The sequence below is a fragment of the Falco punctatus genome (genome assembly GCF_963210335.1).
Source record: "Falco punctatus genome assembly, chromosome: Z".
Taxonomy (NCBI): domain Eukaryota; kingdom Metazoa; phylum Chordata; class Aves; order Falconiformes; family Falconidae; genus Falco; species Falco punctatus.
In genome coordinates, this window is record NC_137586.1 from 51,363,773 (window position 1) to 51,385,161 (window position 21,389).

At 39.9% G+C, this 21,389-nt stretch overlaps 1 protein-coding gene across 1 annotated transcript in view; it reads left to right on the forward strand.

Moving 5' to 3' along the window:
* The first annotated feature begins 563 nt into the window (after window positions 1–563).
* MARCHF3 (membrane associated ring-CH-type finger 3) overlaps window positions 564–21,389 on the forward strand; it is a 43,849-nt gene continuing 23,023 nt past the window's right edge. Inside the window, 2 exon segments of the mRNA XM_080372407.1 lie at window positions 564–4,147; window positions 17,124–17,212. The gene's annotated coding sequence lies outside the window, so the exon portion shown is untranslated.

Consider the following 21,389-nt stretch of genomic DNA (forward strand, 5'->3'; position numbering starts at 1 on the left):
AATTCAAAGTCTGAAATTAAAAATAGCATTCTTTTTGTTAACTTCTGCTGTTAACTTGTGGAAAATAAGTAAATATTTACATAGGCAATCAGGTCAAGTACTGTTCCAGAGAATACAGAGATATCTTATTTTTATTCTATTTTATTTTATTTTTTTAGAGAATAAATAAAGTAAAAAACATTAAAAATTTGTGCTTGGCAGAAGGATAGAAACATTGCATTACACCAGACGCTGGTTTAAGAATAAAATAATGATAGATACAGTATTAAGACGAGCCTCCCTGCCCCAAACCATACCAAGGATTTAGGGTAAAAGAGATAAAAAATCGTGCACAACACTCAGCCTCTGCCCACTGCCAAAGTTCAGGTTAATTTCAACACACTCTAACACAAATTTCTCATACAGAATATTGAAAGCCTCCCAAGGATGGAAATAAATTTCTCTCTGAAATTATAAAATTCTTCTTAATAAGTTAAGCGCCAAGCTACAATGCTTACCAGTGATGGAATAAAAGCTTATATTAAGGTATTTATTATATATATATATATATATATATATATATATATATATATATATATATGGTATTTAAATATATATATTAAATTAAGGGTAATAAAGGAAAAGCTGTATGTGATAAGATAATAGTCCAAGTTAAATTAACTGTTTTGTCTGCTTTTTAAGCACATGTAGAGGCATGCAAACATGAAATGCTCTATGCTTTCATAACACTCAGCATATAGAGATACCAGGAAGGTCATCTAAAATTGAAGTGAAGCAGTAACTTGATGCAACAGTCACATCTCTAGCTCTCTAGATTATTCCAAGGTTTCCAGGAAAGCCTGTCTTCTAAAAAAAATGCATTAAAATAGGCATCAGTTTGATGTGATCAAAAGTCCTAGTCTTGCGTCACATTTTTCACTACAATTTAACTGTAAATGCTTTTAAAAAGTATTGAAAATGAAGCATAAAATTGAACTTTGCTTGAGAAGACTTCCTTTCTTCCTCTATTACTCTTCTAATTGATATGCAAGGTTAATTTTCACCAAATAATATGTAAGGAAGCAAATGTTACTGTGTTGTAAAAGCAGGTTCAGGGGTTCTGTATGAAAATCCCAGTGGCTATAGTGAAGTCCTGACTGCAGGTCGTTGCACACAGCAGCCCTATAAGCAGTGTGGTAACGCATACATGCAGCTTGGACAAAGTGTACCAATCCTCAGACTGACCCATGAAATGAGTAAAAAACTCTTGTCAGTTTATGCCCAAATGTTAAGTTTTATGGGAGGGAGCCAACCTTTTCCTCTGTAAATGCTTCTCATGAATATCTGAGGTGCCCTCTCAGGCTGACTCAGAATCAAGTTCTTTCCACAGCAACATCATTACAAGAAACACATTTTAGACAATAAGAGACTTCACAGATCTGGGATTTATGCTCTGGAGTAATTAACAGCTCACTGAACTGAGGATTTTGTTGTCAGTAGTGTCTGTTCCTTGACGAAAATAATAAAATGGGTAATAGTTGTCATTCATTTTTATTTAATAGAGTGGTGAGGGTTTTTTGTTAGCGGAACTCAGGAAATGAACAGTCTTAACATCTCTTGGTCTAAGTTGTTGGTTGTCATTGCGACACTGCTCTCCCAAGGACAAAATGATAGAAAATAACTTAGGGTAATGTAGTCTATAAATTACTTTCACCTGAAGAGTTCATGTGTTCTTGTTATGGATGGATCCTAGGAAAAATAACACTAATTAACTGACTGGTAGACATTTGTTTTAAAGAAAATAAATGAGGAAGAGAAAATAATGTTATTAAAAGAGAACAGAAATATCATCTGGTTTTAATTATTCAACAATATTTAGTGGTGATTAATCATTGCTGTCATTACCAAAACAAAGACAACACATAAAACAATCCCTAAATGCTCGTCAGATCTTGGATCCTTGTTCTTTGATTCTTCCAGATCTTTACTGAGTTATATCTTAACTATCAACATTTCTAACAAAGTCAGACATCCAACCACTTGTGCACAAGGGAAATCAGCTGCAATTTTACCCTGTCATTATGTATTATCCTCATCCATAACTTTTCACTATATTTGTTTTCCAAAATAATGCACTGAATTATTTATATAATGATCTTTCTGGCTATGGCATGTTCACATACTATTTCCTGCAGGTCCTGCCATGAATACTCGCTGCTTGGCCCGTGGAATTGCCAGCTACTTACTGTTTCTGTAGTTATTTCTGCTCCAGACTGAATGACTCTCAAACCCACAAACCACTTTCAGGATAGTCATGTGAACATTTCCATATTTTTTCTGTGTTCATGTACTTGGACCAAGCTGCGGAAGCCAAGCAAGTGCCTTCCCCACCCCACCCCACCCCACCCCACACACCTCTTTTTTAATATTTTTTTTTTAAGATTGAATGAATCTTGTTTGATTTGTTACAAAAAACTGCTGAGTTTTGAAAACCAGCTATCCTTGCCTAACTGTCATGGCTACATGTGGAGAACCATGGTAGCTTGGATAGAGCACACTGGCTCTGATGGACTGTTTTACTGATATTCAATTTTTTGAATTTATTTCAACTGATTTTTTATGTTGGCTGTTCCGTGGGAGATGTGGAGATGTGTCATGCCCTGGGGAAATCCCTGCAAGATTGAGGACTGCTAGAATGTGGAAAAATAGTCAAAGCCATGAAAAAAATCTGTGGGTCATGTGGATTGCCAGAGGATCTTGATAAGCTGCTGTTCAAATGTTCTGTATCATTTTAGAAGGAACAGTTTAAAGAAGTAGAAGCTGTGTTTTCCTTCCTCGTGGAAGGTGGGAGTGGAAATGGCCACTGGTGTCACTTGGCCCAGCTTTCAAACTCCTGACCTTAGAAATGGCCATGCACAGATATCCCTTTGGGGGCTGGGAGAAGAGCTCTGTTAGATACAGATGTTGAATGCTTTTTTAAAATATTCTGTCACATTTATATCAGTCTGCCCAAACCTCGCAACAACTGTCCTAAGACCACTGGCCACATATTAACAAATTAACATATAAAAATGATAAATGTGGTCTCTGCATATAAATACTCATGGTGAAAATGTAAGCAAAAGAGGCTTCTTTCTGGCTTAACGATGACAGTCATGATGAATAGGCAAGCTCTGCAGAAGGTGAGCCAAAGGATACAGGCAACTGGCATAAAACTTACTGACTGTGATGTTTATTAGGATGTGACAGTGAACCAAATGAATACTGTTGTGAAGCTGTTGCAGCCCAGGCAGTCTGAAACATTTTAATTTTGTACTTTATAAAAAGCCAGTATAGAAAAAAAATGTACGATATGCCAGCCCAACCATGGGATTTCATCCTACATTTCAACTTTTATCCAGTGATCACATGGTAGCACCACATAGTGACTGCCAGTCTTTATTGGGAGTGTCTTCATTGTTCCTTTTACTTCTCTCTTAAGCCCCTCTGAGGGGCAGTACTAGCAGCTAATGCCTTTGGTGCTGGGGAACTAAACATCTGCATGGGCAGTGGGTTACGAACTTCTGGGGAGAGCAGCACCTGGGGATAAGGTCTGAGGATGCAGAGATGGATGCAGGTGTTCAGCTCTCCTTTTCATTATTTTAGTAGACATCTAACCAGGGATTCCTACAGGGTGATGTGCAATTTAGAGAGTTAGCACCTAATGAACATTTAAAGTTGCACACTAAAAAATGCTGATTGCTGCTTTGGGATAGTCAGTGTGTGGTGCCTGCCTGTAGCTTGGTGTTTCTCACAAATGCTTAATTCTTCTGTTACGCTGCCATCACTGACATGAAAGGAGAGGAAATAATCCAAGATGTTTGGATTGCAGGTGCAATGCAATAGACCTTCCTCTTCATTTGTCATCAAAACTGAGCTCTGGTATCCCAGTTCTCATTTAGTTGACCAGTGCTTTATTTCAGGAGAGACAGCAACATGAGGTGAGCTCAAAGCTGCAATAGTCTGCAATCCTTTCTTATCCATGTTGTTCTTAGTATCTGTGTGAGCTGCATGAGAACTTGCCTTGGCATTACCTTGGCAATATTTATAGGACTTTCTGAAGTTTTTTTTTACCCTTCATTTTCTTAGAGAAAATGACCCTCAGCTGAAGTTGAGTAATATTGATCGCGTAAGTTGGGATTCTGACCCGTTGTTTGTTAGCTTTTGTGTAGCCCTTTGAAAATGCAAACTTTAGCATAACTGTTGCATGTTCCTGCTCTTCCATAACACTCCAGTAGCAGCTCTGATTGACTGGTGGAGATTTTATTGGTGGACTTTGGTAACTGACTTTTGCCAGAGCTGGAGCAGCAAAACCAGAAAGAGCTTGTGGCAGGCACATCATCATACACAAGGGCAGTCTTGTGTCCCCCTCAGACAGATACTTCACAAGCCTCAATGGCCTGGAGACTGGAAGATTGATTTTTCTCCTAACTAGCTTAGGATTTAGGTAATTGGTTTTCTGAGGGCTTAAAAAATAAAATAAAATTGTAAATCTGACACAAAGTCAATGTTAGTTGTTTACTTATCTGCTCTAGGCTGTTCATGAGAAAAACCAAATCCATTTATCTCTAAAACATTTGGAAACAAAATGCTGTAGCAGTTCATGTTTGTAGCTGGAATTAGTAAATATACTAGGGCCTGTTTAAGGTCTTGATGTTGACAAAATCATCGTAGTATCTTCACAGGAGGACAGCCTTACAGCCTTGTCCTTTGGGCTGTTTGAATCATCAAATGGATTTTTAAGGTCTGATGCCCTCCATGCTCAGCTCTCTGTGAAACAGAATAAATTAAATTCTATGGATGCCACTGGAGACCTTAAGAACTATTACAGACATCCTCAGACTGGCTCTTCCGGAGATGAACTGTGCAAGGGCTGTGGGGGCTGAAGAAGCTGTTGTTGCAGGTCCTTGGCTGGTGGAGGCCCTTAGCTGGGCATCACAGGTGGTGAAAATTCAGTGGGTGGCAGCAGCTGAATGTGACCAAGACTAGAGAGAGCAGCTGGACCACAAATCTTGCAGGGGGTAGTCTTCCAGGATGCTTCATGAGGAGCCATGCCGGGCATTGACTGGACCCCAGACCACGGCACAGGCTGCTGCCCAGAGCTAAAGAGCTCTTTGCCCAGCTCAGAGTCCAGCATGCTCAGAGAGCTTGACATTGGGACAAACTTGTGGCCATCACCTAGCATGTTGTTTATGATACTCCCTGTCTAAAGCATGCACAAAAAATAACAGTTTGTAGTGCGACAACTTAAATCACATCTGAGAGACACTGGTGTGACAGGGGGAGGAGAATTACTTAGTGTGAATGAGAGTATTAATAAGGCAGAGAATAGGCTTTGTTTTCTAGGGCTGGTCCCTGAAGATGATCAAATCTTAAGAAATTGGAAATCGAACCCTGTCTCCTATTTTTTCCCCCTCCAGCGAAATGCAGACACTTTTTCATGACTGCTGAGGTTGTAGTTTCTCTTGACTTAGTGCATGAGTCTGTGCCAAGGCAGGCAGGCAGATGAATGGGGTAGCTAATCTTCCCATTCCTACTTTCCTCCTACTCATGCCTGTAACCTTTTAATCCATAAAGCTCAGCTGCGGCATAAAAAGATAGTTTCTGTTATAGCAGCTTATTTAAATTTAGGGTGTGCGAAAACCAGAGAGATCAAAGTATTTTCAATAGCACAGGAAGAACTCATCCATAAAAAAAGCCCTTAAAGCTAACTTTGTAGCTGCAAGCTGACTTCATCAAGCAGGTCAGTCATTCATTGGCCAGTGGCTAATCGTGGCTGTAGGGTTGTGTTGCAAAGGTGTGACAATCCTGCTTGTGAGGACACATCTTGGGCTGGAAGTAGCTGGCAGCTGCAAGGCTAGCGTGGGCTTTCAGCTGTGACCTACAACACAGAGTTAATTCCTAACTGCTGTTTCACTGCCAGGCATTCGGCGCTGCGCATGAGGACAGCCAGCGTTTTACGGAGTGCAGTGGGGAGGGAGAATGGGAAGTACGTCACTGGATATTACTGTTGTAACAGTGGTCTGCTGCCAGTAACGTTTAGGAACTAACAGGCAACTCTGTCAGTCCTTTGTGATATTTTATACATGCACATGTTGCTTGCTCTTGCTCTCTCACCCACTTGTTCATATTCTAGCTCATTTTACAGGTTTCAGAGGGTTTGATCTGGTTAGTTTGATTTGAAAGCTTCTATTAACTAAATCAAAGTGGAATAATGAAAAAATGTAAACTCAGTTGACTACGGCTCCAGTTTTGCCATGGGAATTGATGTTTTGTATATGTCTACATGCTAAAGCCAGATGACACAAGGACATCTTCATCCAAGCTCATTTGGCTCATGGCTGACAGACCTTCACCATTTGCATGTTCACATTTGGTTAGAAGCACATGTTCAGGAGTATAAGCAGATACATCTGCTTTTTTCCTCCCTGAAGATTCAAATGGCGAGAAGTCAGTTACTGCCTTCTATTTGCACACAAAAAAATTGAACAGGTGAAATTTGCCACTATCTGGACTCCCTCACCTCCTCCTGCACTGGCCTGTCGCAGTTAGTTGGTTTCATTGACCATTAGGCTCTTGTTGTTTTGCTTTTGACAAGACACCTGAGCGCTGGCAGAGGCCAAACTTGTTCAGTATTTTGGGGCTGAGACAAGGAAGTTTCTACCTCTGTTTTGCCTTTTTTAGCTCTGCTTGGCAGTTAGGAGCTGATGGCTATATGCAATGAGACAGATAATCTCAGTATAGTTTCTGTGAACACTTCGTCACAAGCACCTGTCCATAAATACTCCATCCACTGGGCTGTATCAGCAGCCAGGAATGTAATGCGCATGAAGCAGATACTGTCAGAAATGGCAGAACTCACAAATGTTAGATGCACACGTGTGTTTTAATTGTTGGAAGGATGGGACTGTTCAGCTTTGGAGAAAAGTTGCACTGAGGAGAGGTTTGAACAAGACTTTGGCTTTATTTCAACTAATTATTGTCACTCTTTAGAATCAATGTTCTTCACTAGGTCTACAAATTAATTGTGTGCCTGGAGAATATTACATCGACAAGTATGTTAAGAGCATTAAGATTGATTTCGTAGACTGATGCGACATCAAGTATTCATTATACATCCTCAGCTGTGGTAAGAGATAAACTAGGAGGTAGAAAGGAAGGAGAGTTGTTGGAGGTTGTAAGCTTCCTCTAACAAAAAGCACTGGGGATGCTTTTGGCAGAAAATTGAACAAATTTAAGGAAAAGCATGACTAACTGAGAACGATGCCAGATGGTATAGAAAATGTAATTAAACTTTGGCAATGCAGGAGTCTCAAAACAATGAGACAAAAATTCACTAGTCTACTGAGATGTTCATACATAAAGTGATCAGTTTTTCTACTTCATTATCAATGTTATTATAAAAAATGTATGGGAAGTATATCAAGACTCAGAAGCGATCACTTAAAAATTAAGTAGCCAAAGACAAGAAAGGTAAAAGTGATGGAGATGGCCTAACATAAAGTAGAAAATGACTGGCTCTTAGTTAGCCAACTTACAGGGCGAAAATGGATCCTTCTAGCAAAAGGGAAAAATTAGGATACATGCTACTTCACAAGGAAATTTGTTTTAGTGCTTCCCTCTACCAAGGTGTAATTTCTTTCTGACCCATTTTTTCTGTTGCAGGCTAATAAACCTTGGGATGCCATTAAACTGATAATGAAGCACCAGATAAAATTTGTTTGTCTGCTTTTTCTCTGGTTGCCAGGATCAGCAAAATTATCTGTGTAATCAATTTACTACTGAGCTTGAGAAATTTCTGTGTGGAATCCTCCTCGGATGAGAAGTGTCATCTTTTCTTTCTGTTGCTCAGAGTAGAGTTCAGTGCTCATGATGTACTGAATAAGCAGATAGAATTGAAAACTAGTTATTTGATCCTGTTTGTTTGCTCACCGTGTTTGGATTATCGTTACATGGGCTTTGAAACTTAAGCCTGAGCACTAATTCAACAAAAGAAAGTGCTCTTCATAGAAAATATCATATGCTTGTTTATTCTTTTAAATAGTGTCCAGTTTTACACAACCCCTTTGAAGCCAGATCCTTAAACTTCACATTTCATGAGCTATGTAACCATAAATAGATCTCAATTAAGAAACAGAACTAAAGTACCTGGGTAGAGGTATTGTTTAGGACTTTTAAGGTTTCCATTTTTAAGTTTCATTGGTAATCATCTCTAGCTATACTCTCTTCAACTGCTGTGTATAGGCACTAGATGGTAGATATCACAACAGAATAGTCACTGCCTAGACTCTAGAAATTTCCACAGTCTTGGTATAGGTTAGGGCTGGCTGAAAATAAGTTGTCTAGAGTAGTGGAGGGGACAGAGATCAACAAAATCCAGTGTTGTGGAAGATGGAAGTTAACCAAGAAGTTATGGAAATCCTACATCCTAAACCTCCGTCAGAGCGTTCCTCCTTACCTACGCAGGAGGGCAAGTCTTGCCCTACTTGGCAGCTAGAGGAGAATATTTAAGTATTTGGTTTCTAAGAACGGATAATGTTTTGGAGGATGAAGTAGGTTAGCGTAAGGCATTGCTGAAGGCAGAAAAAATATCTTAGCTTTTAATTCTGGCTATTCACAGCTTCTCCAGAAACCCCAGAACTTTGCAGCCCCTGAGGCAAAACTTTGAGCTCTTTAGTTATTTTGCCCTTTGGCAACAATTAATTTCACATAGATGCACCTGCAACAGAACCGACATGCTCAGCTGAGTTCTAGTGTTTCCGCACTCCTGGATACTTTCTGTGCCATCAGTGATGCTTTGTGATATGCAAAGTGGTACATGTGTGTAGGTTTTGATGAGACATAAGTTGGCCTTCTTATGGAATTTGGTCAGAGTCCCTTCATCTTATCCGTACACACAGGATGAACTCCAAACAAGAGCATACTGGTGGCAAGGTAGTGGCCCACTTCTCTCTACTGTTCTCTGACCCTACACATATTAGTCTCGACAGACATGCGTCATCTTCGAGAAGAAAAAAGCTACCTTTCAGGCAATGAATAAACAAACTTCAAAAGAATTCATATTCAGTATACACTGGTTATGGGACTGAATATTGGCTGTGAGTTGGTGAATCACAGAGGGCTGGAGCACCTCTCCTGTAAAGACAGGCTGAGAGAGTTGGGGTTGTTCAGCCTCAAGAAAAGAAGGCTCCGGGGAGACCTTAGAGCTGCCTTCTAGTACCTAAAGGGGGCCTACAGGAAAGCTGGAGAGTGACTTCTTATAAGGGCATTTAGCAATAGGATAAGGGGTAGTGGTTTTAAGCTGAAACAGGGTAGATTTAGATCTGATGTTAGGATCAAATTCTTACTGTAAGAGCAGCAAGACACTTGATCAGGTTGCCTAGGGAAGCTGTAGATGCCCCATCCCTGAAAGTGTTCAAGGTCAGGTTGGATGGGGCTTTGAGCAACCTCATCTGGTGGAAGGTGTCCCTGCCATGGCAGGGAGGTTGGAACTAGACAATCTTTAAGGTCCATTCCAACCCAAGCATTCTATGATTCTATGTTGTCCCTTTAGATACGGGTATGTGGTGATTTTTTAAAATTGTTCTGGCCAAAATAACATAAGGAATTTGTTTCATGATTGTAAAATGGTGTGCATTCCTGTGAAGTATAAGCATGAAGCCTGATCTAAGAGGCATTGGAAGAGTTGTTTCAAGGGCACTTAAGATGGACAGCTACATATTTCTTATTTTGTTCTTTAGCATTGTCCACAATGCAAGTAAGATCTTTTTCTCAAGGATCTGGGACTTGCTACTGCTAGACTAGTAAGAACACACTCAAAATCACTGCAGCTGTAGAATACATTAGATGAAGATCACAACTGATGTTGTCTTAGTGATAGGGGTCCAGAATCACGTTACGATAGCTAGCTAGGAATTTTACCAGTTGAGAGAGCTATATAGTAGTATACATCAGGTGAACTATACTGTTCATCTAGCCCCTGAAGAATTAGATGGCGGTTGTACCACTTAGACAACAGTTATTAGACTGCTGCAAAGCTTAAAGAGCACTGTTGTGAGCTGAAATGTCATCATCGAGCAGTTTCACTAGCACAGTACTGTACTAAGCTTATTACAAGCATGCAAGAAAATCTGCATCTCAGTGTTGATTTCAGTGCAGAAGTCACAATATCACAGAGACTAAAATCCCACCTGAGTTCGCCACCTACTCCAAACTTCCATTGCCTTTGTTTCTCATAGAATTAAGGCTAACACCTTGTTCACTTTAACTCTTGTTCTTACTATTTTTCTTGTTGGTATTTCTCTTGAATTTGGATAAGAAGAATAATGTTGTCCAGTCAGATTTTACCTATCCTGTTTTGATCCTCTAGTTTTGATTCACTGGTGCAGCATTTCAGTAATTTTCTTGAGAACTACTGAACAGAAGTCAGATTTTATATGTTTTGTTTACAGCAATTATTTTTCATTCCCAGGTCTGCATGTCAGGTCTGGTTTGTTTGACCAGTGCCAAGTTCATTTGACAATGACTAGAAGCACTCTTGGTGTGCTTGCTGCTGGAAAAGGAATGGGACTGTCGGGTCCCTGTAGCATATAGTTTTATACGGCACAACACATATGCCTGTAAAACTAGTTAGTGTAGGGAGCTATCACTGGTTTTAATTAACCTGCAGTATTCCCATGCGCTTGTCACATCTGGAGTGATCTCTAGAGCACAAGTCTTGGAGTTTGATTAAAAACTCTTTTTCCCCAGAATTCAAGTTCAGGAGGAAATCTTTATGTAGACTTTATAGAAAACTATGGAGTCTACATTTTTTTCCTGCTGTGAAAAATAAACTATTTTTATTTTCATATTCATGTATCTTCCTGCATGGAGGAAAATGCAGAGAGAGTATTTTTAGCTGCTTTTGTCTGAAAGGTAAAAAGAGTAAAGAGAAGAGGAAGAAGGATGAATTTTGAGTAATTTTTCTTTAAATAATATGGGGTTTTTTTAAACAATATCTTTAGTAGACTAATTCCCTCATCAGTAAACATCAAAAGCTCAACTACCACCTACTAAAATACTCCAAGATAAAATAATACAAAGTAAAATCTCTTAAGTGAAGGAGAAGAACTTGTTAGATGGAAGCTTCAGAAACACGTGGGGTGATCACACAGTCTTAGAGTAAGAGAAAGCATATATTTTACGTGTGAATATGTTTGTCTGGGGCAAGCTTTGCAAAGCATCACATACAACCCAAGTTTCATGTAGTTACAGAGTACCATCATTTGAGTCATGGCTGAATAAGACAGAAGACTTGAATCTACCCCAGGGAGTTTGCAGTCTCATTGCAGTACTGACAAACACAGTAACTAGGGGAGTAGAAGCCTTCACTTCCTTCAGGTTAAGTTTCCACTGTATTTAATGCATGTAGGCTTCAATACAGGGTACCAGACACTGCTTTACTAGTGCAGGTATCTTGCATAGGGCACTACTGAAAGGCTCCACATGCTAAGATGTTGGGAAGGAGGGAGGTGCTCCTTAAAGGAAGTAAATGTTAATATTAATCTATTGGTTATGTTAATAACAAATATTTATGCAGATGAAGACTAAGAAAAGATAAATTAATATAAAGGTATGTGAATGATTTTAAGTTAAAGTGCAACAAAACAGAGGTATTCAGGGTAAAGTAATAATCTTTGTCCATTTCAGAACTGAAATCTTAAAGAGAAGTCATTCGTTGAGCTTTTAATGGAGTGTTTGTTAGCAAGTGTGACACAGCCAATATTGCCAAACTCTAGAATTAAAATATAAAGCTATTAAAGTGAGATGTTTGTAATTTTCTACTTATTTTAATTTGAAAGTGATTTTAGCGTTTTTTTTTACCTTCCATACATTCAACTGTTTTTTCATCAATGATGAGAACTATAAATGTGGTATTTTTAATGAGATCATATTTGAGTGCAGTCTTGACTACAAGAGCTGGAAAAATCAAATATACTGAAAGCAGGCAAATAATAGACTTGGCAACAATTAACAAAGAATTAGCATTTTAGTCAAGTTATCTGTAGAAATACTGTGACCACATTTCTCCAAATATTCACCTTTAATAATTAAAAACATTTTTCTTTTTGCTTTTCACCCCTGGCTTTGTTTGCCCAGCAGTTTTCAGACTCTTTACTCCACTGCCACCCAGCCCTGCTTATGTTCTCGGTGATACAAGCTCCTGTACAGAGAAGCTGCTCAGTAGTAGTCCTGCTCAAGATTTGTGTGAACTAGACCACTGTGAGCCACGTAAACCCACAGGTTTACAAACTGTTTTCATTTGTCAAAGAATTCATTTATACGAGCTTTACACAAACAGGAGATCATTACTGAACCCCAGGCATAAATTTAAGGAATATTTATGCCATTTGGAGTTTAAGCAAGTGTTTTTTAGCTTGACATTACCTGGTCAGGAATAACCAGTTGAATTCAGCTGGTGTTTACCTGTGTAAGCAGAAAATGAAGCACAGTTAGGGATTTATTATGTGGGACAGGGTGATGCTATAATTCATGTGATGCTAGTAGCCCTCCTTTTAGCCTTGCAGTGGAAATGGTGACAGGTATTTCTGAATGTTCCCTGGGGAAAACATAGCTTTGGGTGTATATAAAGATTTAACTTCGGGCATTTTTCCCCTGAGCTTCATCCTACAGATGCCAAAAAGTAACTTTGAGGCCAATCTAAAGCTCGAAGAGGTCAATAGTAACATTTCCATCAAACGCAGCACATTTGGATCATGTCTGACTTGACTTGTTCTCTTAAGACTTTGTACTTGGCAAAGATATTGGTCCTCATGCTGTCTTGGTTATCACCATCTGCTGAAAAAATAGTTACCTATAAAACATCAGGGTAGTAGGCATGATTTCTGTTACATTTCTTTGGTGCATTTAGCTGCCCTGAAGTGTGCTGCTTTAGTGTTGAGTTCCAGAGGGCACAATGAGATGGGCTGTGTGGAAAGAGCATCCCACACCCTTGGATTGTCACAGCACTCTCCAGACTATCAAGCTGCAACAAGGTCTTTTACCATCTCATACCAGCATACTCTTCATACCAGTCCCTCTGCTGCCTTCTCCTCATCTCACCTCATCCAGGGCACGTGTTCTCTCTCTGCTTCTTCCTCCTCTCTCTTCCTTGGCTGCTCTCTCTTCATTGGCTGCCCAACCACTTAACAGAACCACCCACAGCTGCACTTTGTCTACATCAGCCAACCCACTGCCCCTGAAGCCAGCCCACAGCTGTATGTTATCAATATTAATTAACCCAGCTTCATTCCTCTACATTGGATTACACTTATTCTGATGAAAGAAGCACCAGAAATGAAGGAATGTTTTGCCAGTTGACGAGGTCAATAGACAGCACACAGACACCAATACAGAAAATAACCTTAATTTACAGTTCATTTCAAATTAATACAGAAGATAAGGCAATATGCGCATACAAAAGGATTAGCTTATGATACTCTGATTCAAGCAATAAAACAGATAAGCAATGCAATGCACCTAATCATTAATACTCCAGGTTAGTTGTAGGGACATCACCAGCTGCCCTAATATGCTACCACCATCCAGATGCACAGTCTCTGGGGAGCCCCTGTTGTGGCGAGGAGTTGGAGAGCCTGTCCCAGCAACTGGGATGTCCTATGCAGACCATCCCCTCGTAGATGAAGTCTCCCAAGTCACTGCAAAAGGGCCCAGTTTTCATGCTATTGAATGAAAAAGCTCAGATAATTTCAAATGCAGAAACACCTGGTTTCACCCTCCTCTCAGATCCCGCCCAAGCCTGGCCAGGTCTCAAGGAGGAACGGAGGGAGTTTCCTTTATCTACTGTATTTTAACCACCAGTTCCCAAGCAAGACCAAACATCTGGTTTCATGGCCATGTCCCCCTGCCTCTAAGCAAGGAAGGATGCACTATACCTTCAGTAATGATTATATATATATAATATGTATTATAAAAATATTTATATATTTATAAAATGTATATTTTATCTAAGCTATATCTTTTGCTAATGATCATACATAGTTTGCTAATGATCATACATAGTTCGCTAATCATCAGATACTAAATATATATATATATATAATGTTCAGTTGGCAGGCCTCAGCACTTCAAGGAGCTAAACAGAAGAGAGGCCAAACAGAGTCCAGAGGTACTGACTGATCCAGTTAAAAATGTTGCTGCTGGATGTTGAAAAAGACAGTAGGTACTTGCAGAGAAAGGGATTTCTGAAAGTTTTACAGTTCCTGCACTACAGAAAGTGCCATATCACTCATACGTATTGTGCAAAAAAATATTACTGCTCTTCAGAACAAAGTACATCTTGATTTTTAAAGATGAATCCTGGCTTTAGGGGACTGACATAACATTCCTTGTCCTTTGGCCCTCATTGAAGAGAAATTAAATTCTCATGGTGCAAGCCTTATATTACAGGTTTTAGACCAAGAAGTAAACATGCATGTCTGACATTTGATTGCAAAAACTACTTGTCTCATCTGTATGAAGTGACCCATTTTAGGAGAATAAAAGGGAATCTGGAACATACTGTGTAGTGCAATAACAAGCTGCTAGGCCTCTTAATCTGCAAATGTTCAGCATATGAGCAATAGTAACTTTGTTGCTGCGTTTTGGTGCTTAGGTGTGAAAACACCTGCAGTTTAAGCCATGTCCTGGGATGACACAAGGTGTAAATAAATCACTTGGAAGCAGTAATTCAGGGCAACTCCATAACCACACCCTCCTGGCGAAAGCCACCCTTCAGATTCATTCTCGGTCAAACCTCAGGAGCTGTATTCATCCAGCCACATTGGTTTTGTGGGAAGTCAGACTTCCCAGTTCATACCCACTAATCAAAAGGAAAGTAGAAAAGCACTGTCCCAGCACTTAGCTTAATTCTGATAGCAATCACCATTTTGCAGCCCTGGACTTGTTCTTCTAATAAAGGTAGCTTTGTGTTTGTACTTGAGGGGTAACTCATGGACTTGTGGCTGCAGCCTGCAGAGGGCTGGTGCAGGGTCAGCCCTGCCCCCCAGGTACAGTCACCACCAAGGCTGGCAGAAGCAAAAGGAGCTGCCAGCTTTGTCTCATTGTCCTCCAAAATCTGTCATTAAGCAGGGCCAGAATAAGCAGAATGTTTGTGGGCAGGAGTGGGGAAAGAAGGGAGAGTGTGAAGAGGATGTGGCAATGAAAAAAGGGGAATTTAGGAATGTGTTAGGGTGAGCACCTTCCTCCATTTGCAGCAGGGACTGCCTGTGTGTTGTCACCCAGAAACAGGTGCAGGCAAGCCTTAGTCTCCAGTTTCTTAGACTCCAGCTAAGTATTCTTAGCTTTCTCTGTCAAGGAAGCCTGGGAAAAATATTTTTATAGTGACAATCAGCATAAAGGAGGTTGGGGAAAGAAGCTGGAAAATAATAATTCTGACTCCTCCATTCAAGATTGTCAGCAAAACTACATCCTTCCTCACTGAGGATGCTTATCTCAGAGCAATGTGTGTCTTTAGTATCCCCATCCAGTACAACCTTTACCACTCATGCTCCTGCTATCTTTTCCTAATACATCAGTCACAATGCACAGAGGCATGGGATGTTGCCCAGTGTCTGGAAGCCAGAGGACATCCTACTCCAGGGAGCTGAGCACTGCGGGGGGAGGGGGCTTAGACCATAACTTGTGTTAGCAAATGGCCTCTGGGCTTGAAAGTTGCAGCAGCCAGTTTTGTGGGCTGGGGGAACTGGAACATAGTTACAGGGAGTGACAGGTAGGCAGAGAGAAAGATGGGCTTCAGCTGAGCTTGTGTGTATGTCCAGTGCATGCAACGGGCAAGTGTAGATTGGCTATTCTGGGAGTCTGGCACACCATACCAACCCATTTCCAGGAATTTACAAATGCAAAATTGGTAGCATATACAGAAACACTCATTTATTTCCTGGATTATGCTTAGGAAGCATGCAATTAAGCACCTTAGGCTGTTTTATTCACGGCTATCTTTTACCAGCTTCTGCAGGCACAGGGAGGCCATTCACACAAAGGGCAGATGTGGAAATACTGGTACTCTGCAACCCACGTTGCTCCAGAGAACCTGGAAGCAGCTTGTTCAGCTCAGGAGGGAAAATCTGTTGGCAGCACCATTCATTATGCTGAATCACAACTTCCTCTTGTTTGTCTAGCAATCCGAAATGTCTTCTAGGAAAAATGAGACAAGTTTTGCATTTCAACTCCTGTGAGGAAAGACATTTCCGCTAGAAAAGACCAATCCTAGAAGAGAAAATTTATGTCTGTCTTTATAATTCAAAATAAATTATCATTAGTATTTCCAGATCAGCTATAAATGGTATGTTCTGATTTTTATTACTAATGCAAGACTAACATGCCACCAACATAAGTATTATCATGTAACAGCTTCTGTCTTGACAACCAACAAAAGAAGAAAAATCTAAGCAAAAGAGTTAAGGTAGTGGCCATGCAGACACATAAAGCAATTTATTAAAGACTACAGTGCCAAAAAGGTAGCCTGCTGCTTTCATGAGAAGTGGTTAAAGGTTCAGTACATAACAAAAAACCATTGATTTATGGATGGGCAGTGACTTTTTACATGCATGGGAAGACTTAAGGACTATTCATGCTGAACAGTTTTGTACTACTGCCTCAGACTAGCAGTTCTCTGATGTTCTTGTTTATAAAATTACACTTTACATGCAGCCAGCCACATGGTAGTTTTTAAGAGGCCCTGGTGCTCTCTGCAGTCAGACCAGCTGAGCTGAAAATGCTATCTACAGCATGAACAATTAGTAAACTGTGGGCTGAAACAGCCAAACTAAAATTGCCTAATATCAATGAGGATCAGTATTGCACTATTTTCTATATGTTGACATGCTTTCAAGTGAAATCTTGCAAGGAACATAAAGTTTACTACCCTCCTCAACTGGTAAGCAAGTATTACATCTTCCTTTTGCAGCATTTAGTTGTCTCTTACAGCTCCTTGGGAACATGTGCTGGTGGTGTTATAGCTGTTACAAACTGAATGCTGTTGACCAGGTTGTATGGATTCTTAACAAAAATGTTCTCCTACATCCTTCTCCTATCATTGTGTACAGGAATTGCTGTGCCCTGGTGCTGGTTCCCCTCTGCCTTTCTCACTGATGGCTTGATGCCACTGAGTGCTTTGCACCTCCACAGTAACAGGGTAGGTACATCTTACATATCTTCCTGTATACTAAGCCACATGTGACTATCAGATGTAGGCCTTATTTCATCTTCTCAGGTTGCAGAAAATAATTTTTTACTCTGGAGGACTTAATGGTCTTACGTGCATCTCCTTTGAAGTTAAGGTGTTTTTGCTGAAAGTTTATGTACCTTTTTATTTTCTGTATTTTTTTTAAGAAACAGAGCAAGTCTACCAATTGCACTGATCCTTATGTCTGCTAAGGCTGTAGGAGAGCTGGCATTTCCCATTATGAGTGCTGGGCTTAGCTGCTTTAAATTCTTACTTCAAAGAACAGCCCTAGAGCATGCACAAGATCACACAACAGGACTGGAACCGAGTCCTGAGAAAAAAGTAAAGAGTAGCTGATGAGCTGGGTTCTTTGGGAGGCAAATGCAGAAGGAATGGGGCATGGCCAGATGTGTGCTGCAGGGACAGGAGCAGCAGGTTGGGAGCTTGTACTTGCCCTTCAGACATCTCCCATGGCGCAAGGTTCCTAAGATGTAATTATCAGCTGACAGTTTTCAGCTGATCTCTAAGAAACATAATGGGAGAAGTGCGGATCTATCCCCCATGTTGGCAGACAGCATCTAGGGCTGCAGCTGGAACAGCCAGTTACTCCATCAGTTTCTTTTCTCAGTAGCCTCAGTAGGATTGAAGCCAGGAGGTGATCCATGCAGCTCTGTGTGGTGGAGTGTAGAAGGAAGTGTCAAGAAACATTCAAAACAATTCCAGCTATGAATGCTTTGGAAATGACGCACAGAAAACTACTTCACAACTGTCAGAGTTACTAGGAGTTTCAAGTGCCCCTGGGTGTTGTGTTCTTTTGGAAAGGTTCTGGCCATGCTGTCTTCACAGTCCCCTGTATTGTTTCTTAATAGGTAAAAAATCAGTTTCAAAGTACTCGGAGTTAACAATTTTAGTTCTTCTCTTGCATTTTTCAGAGGCAACAATTTTGAGAGACAAAGCAGAAAGCCATCCAGCCACTGCAATGCCTGTTTTAATCTCTGGAGCATTTTAACATAGCTGCAGTGGAATGGGGTTTAGTCACAGCTAGCTTAACCGCCTAAGTATTTAGCTTCTCACAGAGGTTTCCCAACCAGTCCTGACTTCTGTCCTGCTGTAACTAAACCCCTAATAGTCGTTTAATGAAAGCAGAGTTGCATGGTAGTGTATCTCTATAAGGATCATGCAAAGTCAGAATAACTGGAAGATGGACATGTTCTGTATTGAGAAACTACTAAAAAAGAATCACTGCCTTAATAGGCAGGACAGCATAAAGATAATGGCTAAACCTCAGTTGGGGAAAGATGAATTTCTGTTCTCCATTTGAAAAAACAAAGCATAATATACATTGTAATACTTGTTTAATAGGTTTGAAGTCAGTGAAGAACACTTTTTACACAGCCTCTGATAACCATATAACGGAGAACTTTGGAAACCAGTAATTTATTCATTACTTACAATCCAACTATTTGCATTCTGAGTAATGAGCTAGGATTGATAGAAGAAATAAAAGTGGAAGATATTTCTCCACAAGGTGCAGCATTCTTCCAGATTGCAGTATGATGCAGAATTGTATCTATGTTTCAAGTCTGCTGACCTGTTCTGAAGTGAAAATTTTTCCATTAACACTGGTCACTGGGGGCCAAACTGTTAGAGTAATGTGTGCAAAAGAGATTGGTTTATATCTGCAGAACCTGTTGGGCAGACTAAGGCAGTCATGGGCCCATGTAGGAGACAGCCCTATCAAGTCAAACAATAAGTGGCCAGGTTTCACTCCTGGCCTTCAGGACAACTAGTTTACCATTTTGACTTGGTACTGGATTGTAATTTTAATCTTGAACACTGGGTTGTGGGTAGATTGGTAAGAGAACTATTCTGGTATGTGAAAATACATAATCAGGAAACAAAAACATGTATCTGAAAACTGGGGGGGGGGGGGGGGCTGTTAATAATGGCTGTGTTTTATTAATAATGCAGTGTTTCTTGGTAAAATGTCCCCAGATGGGAAGGTAGTGGCTTTTCTTCCATGTTTTTAAGTCTTGAAACTGATTGATACATGCTTGAGTTAAATTTCTTGAAACTGATAGGGTGACTTATGAGACCATGGAATAAGAAAGGTGAATGAATTTACAAGTTTGATACAGCATGACTATGAGAGATGCAATATGTGCTATTCTTAGCAAAGATGCTGAAAAAAAGGGAAAGCAAGCAATTCTCAAACAATCTCTACATGAATATGTGTAACTTTACAACCCGATGCTTGAAGTGTTAAGATCTTTTTGTCTTGTGCAAATCTAAGTCACTCACAGCTTCAGCAGAAAAGCACCACAGTCTACTGTGGTAATTTAACCCACCAGCACAATGCTTTATGAGTTTAAGAAGTGAGGTCAGTTCATGCACAGTAGGAAAGAGTGCCATGACGATTCCAGTTGTAGGTGCTCATTGTACATGTAGATGGTTTCTTCTTTAAATTCCTTTTCAGGGCAGTAATGGTAGTTTTTAACATCTCATACTTGAGTAGTATTCAGTAAGAGTAGCAGTGCCTCCCTCAGTGGCATTTGTTGAGTCTCGGTTTCTCTTGATACAGAAGTTCTAAATTTCTTAAAAAGGAAAATAAGCGTAAGAGGATATGCTATAAATACCTTACAGCATATAAAGAAATGTTTGTTGATCTCAGTGGGGGTGTATTGTTGGCAATAATTAGCGGTTGACTAAGCCCAGAAGTAGTTTGTCTCTGGAACAGATTGCAAGTGTTTGGTGGCATTTGTTTGTGGGACTAAGGAACGTTTCCAAAGTACTTGTGCTCACAATGTCAAGAAGAAAAATACTTCCAGATATCTGCTAATAACTACTGAAGCTCTAAAAAGCAGTCTGGACTTTCGAATGAGTTAAAAAACTAAGCAGGGGAGAGAGGGTGGAGAGGCAAGGTAATCAGATGATGTTGACTTACAGTTTAATGCTGGTGGTAACAAGCAGCAGATCAGGAGAGAAAAAAGGAACGTAGGCTATCCCTAATATTTGCTAGAATAGCATCCTGTAAATTATTTTGGGGCAAAGGATGTAGGTTGCACTTGAATCTTCTACTCAGCTCTAACATGACCTCAGGTAATTTGCCTGAGTACACTCTGTCTCATTCCCTTCTGTAGTTTCTTGCTTCACGGTGACAGACAGTCTTAATTTACTAAGTGTATGTGTAGTACCTGCACTTTTTTTGAGGAAATAGGTTAAATAACCACAAACAACTGTCATCATCTGCCTCTGTAACTGTATAAATGGAACAGGGGAGAAGACCTGTTATTATGAGACCTATGATTTTCATGTCTGTAAATCAGAGCGCTGAATGCAAAAGTAACAAGAGCATATATGAGACTCGCAGTGCTTGCTGAGGGGATATTTACCTCTTAGGCCAGTGAATGAAGTGGAACGAATAGATCACAGCCAGGACACTCTAGTAGAATCTGTTCCACTATGTTCAGCCACCAGGAAAACCTGTACCAACCTCTTTCCAGCCAGGAATCTGAAATTTCTGAGGTCACAGAATAGCTCTGAGAGTTTAACAGTTTGGGGTGTATTTTTTTCCCCACACACTTATGGCACAAAGAAAATATGTGCAATATCTTTAGTTTTACTCTGATACCCATAAACCCAAAATATATATTTGTATAGAAAATGCAGCATATATATATATATATATAACACACTAAAAAATAATTCATTTTTATCTCAGGATTTTTCAATTTGTGATCATTAAACAACCCTGAAGATGGGATATTTGTATAGCTGATTGAAGTAATTGCACAAGAAAGTGAAGACATATACTAAGAACTATACACTTACCAGTGATGGTTGGAAGATAGTGCTGTAAGTGGAGATTCACTCTAAAAGAAAGACTCCCGTCAGATCTCTCTCATGCCATGGAGGTGAGAAGATGGAGTCAGTGACTGGTACCAAAGGCAAAGCAGAAAAACTAGAACAGGGAAAAGATCTGGTTTAAATATTACACTAGTAAGGTAGTCTTAAAATAGATTTTGCATAGATGAGAGACATGCAAGAGGAGCAGGTGTAGTAACAAGAAAAGAAAAAAAAGAAATAATCACTAGGTTTCTTCAAACATACATCCGTCGTGTAGAATTCAGCCACTTTACTCTGAATT